Raw genomic sequence first — 4,544 nt, forward strand, 5'->3', positions numbered from 1 at the left:
GCCAGACCTCGGTGAAAAGGCTGCGGCCCTCTAATTAGGGTCCGCGCTGCCACGAGGTGATTCCCAAAATGGCGGCCGCCCTAATGGCTCAAAATGGCGGCCGCAAGTTGGTGGCGTAGTTGTAAAATTGGCGGGCCGCCCGAGCTTTGAAGGATGGCGGAGCGCTTTCCCCCTGGCGCCGCTCACACGCGGACGCCAATCAGGGATGAAAACCGGAGCGGCTTTGAACGGCGGGAGGGTAGCGAGCTCCGACAGCCACACCACACCCCCCCCTCAGCAATCACTTACGGCCGAAGCTTCGAGGCCGAAAACACCGCCAGGCACAGCGCCGCCCGCAGAAGCCTGATGGGACGGCCGCTGGATGAGTCACGCCACTACACACAGCGAGCCGGTAGCCGCTCCTGCAAATACCTCCGTTCCGGCTCGCTGTTTCACACGGGAGTCGGGGAGCGATCCAGTCAGCCCCGACCTCACCGGCAATAGAATAGTCTTGCCGGATCCGCCCCTCAGGGACAGAAGCCGGCAGCAGCAGTCGCAGAAGCGCGAAAGTCGGCACGACCCAGCTCCCTGGGCACGAAACCGACGAGCAGCTGATAGACTCACAGGAACCCTTAACCGAAAAACAAAGGAGAAATAAAAAAGGGGGCTAATCAAAAATAACCAAAAGGCCTAACGCAACACTCAGAGCACAGAGAAAATCCTCCCAGTGTGTCAGCAACTGAGAGAAAGACTGGGGATTCGGGTGCAAAAGGGGGCGTGGAGAGAGCACAGAGTGGAAGATAAGTGAAAAAAAGTTCTCTCAGTTGCTGTCAGATAAGAGGATTTTCCCAATGCTGGAGTGTAGTAGCAGCGTTCTGGAAAACAACAATCTTGGCTTTGGTTTATTCCACAGCTAAATATTGTGTCAGTGTGTGGCTTAATAGCACCCACACATATATAGTCGACGTGCAACTCCACCAGACAATGCTTATCAACTCCAGCACACTGCATCTCACTTCTGTGCACTGGTTACCAGTCCTTAGTAATATCATACCACCCCACATTAGAAGACAACAAGCTCTTGTTCGACTGTGGTCAAGAATGCCGAATAACAAGGCCCTCCCTATTCACCAGGACAATGTGCAGTCCATCACAAGACTGAAGTCCTGTAGGTCAGCATGGAAAATAGTTATTCACTTAGTATGTACCCAGTTTAACCCAGAGAATGCCTGGAGAGAAAACTGGCCCAATCTGACCATTAGTGATCCCTCTACCAAACCACCTGGTCTTGACCTATCTTGCTCTATCTGAACAAAATTGAACAGAATTAGGTCTAATACTGGAAGAAGTGCCTCTGCCCTATATCAGTGGGGATGGAAAGTTTCCCTTTGTTGTGATTGTGGTCCTGACAAGCAAACTATTAAACATATTGTGCCAGATTGTCCACGATATATGTTTTCTGATTTCCTAGAAGACCTAGAGGAAGCAATGAAAGAGGTGATTGCCTGGATATGAGGTTATGAGGCCACTGCCATACCCCCTTAGAAGTTTTACTTACAATAATGTGGACTGTGAATTTAATTCTGTTCGGTCATGTTCTCATCATATGCCAAATAATGAATGAATGAATGAATGAATGAATGAATGAATGAATGGCTAGCTAGCTAGCACAAATTCTGCCTAGGAATTATAGTTTAGCTACAGTTCATATACACTTTCCCAGAGATATCAGAAATTGAGGGAAACTGAAGTTAGATTTTTGTCCAATAGAGTTCTTTTGGAGTGGAGATGGACAAAGTGGACTTTCTTGTTGTTATTTAAATTATGTCCATGGTTCATTCTCATATTATTTTCAGCAATTGAATAGCAATCCGGTGCCCTCCAATGTTCAGAATATCAGTTAACATTGGAAAACATTGGTAATGACAAAGGATAATGAGAATTGTAGACCAAAACAGCATAAGGTGATCTGCTTGCTTTTCAAAAGATTCACCAAATGTGCTAAATAGTCAATCTGTGAAAAATCAGCCCCTATGATTTCTAAAACATGGTTTCTGGCTCAGCACAAAGAGCCAACTCAACCAATTACAATTTATTCAGCAAACCACAGATTAGTATGGTATGTAAACTAAGCCCTTATTTTGAAAATATACGAGACATTGTTATAACTCACAGAAGCCTGTTTTTCCTTAACAAACAAAATTTTATTTCCCCCTTAGATCACAGTCAAACTGGGTTACTAACCTTTTCTCCAGCAAGGTTGTTATGCCTCAAACAGCTATAAAAGAAGTAGAACTGTAGCAAATAAGGAGCTTTCACACTATTTTAAGAAGAGCTACAGCTGAAAAATTTCTGCTTGGTATAACACAGGCCCTTTGGAAGCTACCATTCCCCATAAGAAAATCAACAACTATAGTAAAACTATCAGACTTGTTTGCTTTTGAGACTGAAGCAAAAGAGGTCATACCACCAAACACAATTACAAACACAAATTAGTGTTTTAATTTATTAAAAAATATTACATTTGAGAAGAGGAAACCTAGTTTCACATTTCTACTCTAGCACTGGGCTCACCAAATGACTTTAGGCTAGTCATTTTCTATTTCAGTCTAATTTACAGGGTCGCTAATATGAAATAAATTTAGGAAAGGCCCTCATGCACTGACGTAGAGATTTCAGAGAAAAAGCTAGACTATCAATGCAATAAACAAAAATTTCAAGCAATTAAATGATTAACAATTGTTGCCCTATTACATTTTTTATCACAGTCTGTAAATTTAAATAGCAACGGTTACTTCCAAATAAGTTAATATCACCTGCAACTCAAACATTTGTAGTTCACCCTGCTGTTTCCAAGATAGTAAACCTAAGATTGCAATTTTGCATACCTAAAGTTAAAAGGGGGGAACTTAACACATATTAACTGTTGTATATTTAGAAGAGAAAATGGGGAAAAATACCTCCATGTGAACAGTATCAAACATAATCAGTAAAATAAAAAACCAAACTACATCTAGAATAATCACAGATCATTATTTTAAATTATGTTCCGAAGTTTACTTCAATTAAAACCAATTTGAATGACAGCAAAACACTAGTTAGCATTTCTTTGTGTTTTCTAATATAGAAACAGCCCATGGTAATACTGTATCTTTAACATCACATTTTCCTTCAAACCAGTTCAACTCACTCATTAACACATGACTCTTGGGTTCTTGCCAGGAGAAAAGGTAATACCTAATTTGAGGAAAGCTTTCCAGTAACTATCTGCCTCTCAGCACAAACTCAGTGAATTGCGTTGCTAAATGGTCCCAAATGGATTTTTTTTTTTAAAAAAAAGAAAAGATAATTAGAGGTTTCAATTTTGGAAAAGAAAAAGTGCTTAACAGAATTTGATCTGATAAGCAAGAGCAGCAAGGCAGAGGCCCTCCAACAAAGCACTTTTTTTCCCCATAAGCATTCGCTTTCTAAAATAATTGTACTTCTCCACTTTCTGCACATAATAGGAAAGTTTTAAGAGGAAGGGAATTTACTGATCATAAAACAGTAAACTGTTAACAAACTGAAGCCTTTTGTCCTAGCCCCATGATCTGGAACCTTGGATATGGCTTTTATTTCCTTCACCAACTTTCAGATTTCAGAGCTAGTGGTTTTATCATTTATCTCTTGCTCTGGGCAAAACCAGATAGCAACCAGACCAAAACTCTTTAAGGAAGCAGAGTACCATAAGTGATGCATAATAAAAATCACAACCAGGGTCAAACACCCACCCCCAAATCAATCTATCAACCTGATGGCTGGCACCACACGAATCCAATCTGTTCCTTAGAAACAGAAGTCTTCCCAGCACCCCACGGTCTCCCCCTCCTCATTTCCGTGCAAAATCGGGGGATTTCCCTGTTCTCTGCCTCGGACCGCTGAATGCAATGTCAAAAGGCCCAATATTTACCAATGTATTGCAGAACGGCCCCCTTGTCTCGGCCCCCCGGGTAAAAAGCTCCGCCGCGTTTGAACTCTAGTAACCCCAGCACAGCTAGCTGCCAATCGAAGGCGGTCGACGCCGCCTGCCTAGCAGGAAAAAGACCGACGGGGGTTCCCGACACCAATCGGCGTTCCTTGGGGAGGGTGGGAGACGACGCTAAAAGGGTTTCCTCCCGTCATTAAGCGGGGGAGGGGCGGAATTGGGGGCGTTGCAACGTTTTTCCTGGGGCTTTTTAGAGACCACCGATTTTAATGGTCAAGCTGGGAGTTTGGCGGGGAGGGGGGCGGAAAAGGCCCTGGCTGCACGGGTTTGCAGTGGGTTGGTGGTGGTGGTGGGTTGCGATCTGCGGGCCGGGGAGCGGGAAAAGTCAGCCAACTTGGCAGGAAGCCGGATTATGGGGGTAGGTGGGTTTGGGGGTGTAAAGAAGGTTAACGCCGAGATGGAGCAAAAAGCAGGGAAGGGTACAGAAGAAGGAAAGAGAGAGAGAGGCAGCGGGTCGTAGGAAAGAATCACCCGCGAGAGAGGCGAGGGGGACGCGGCTCCAAAAAAGGATCGGCTCGGTTGCCTCGTGCGGATCTCTCAC

At 44.2% G+C, this 4,544-nt stretch overlaps 1 protein-coding gene across 1 annotated transcript in view; it reads right to left on the reverse strand.

Moving 5' to 3' along the window:
* RNF145 (ring finger protein 145) overlaps positions 1-4,544 on the reverse strand; it is an 85,603-nt gene that overhangs the window by 80,650 nt on the left and 409 nt on the right. The window lies entirely within an intron of this gene.

The sequence above is a fragment of the Pantherophis guttatus genome, chromosome 2, assembly GCF_059756535.1.
Source record: "Pantherophis guttatus breed Tessera chromosome 2, ASM5975653v1, whole genome shotgun sequence".
Taxonomy (NCBI): Eukaryota; Metazoa; Chordata; class Lepidosauria; order Squamata; family Colubridae; genus Pantherophis; species Pantherophis guttatus.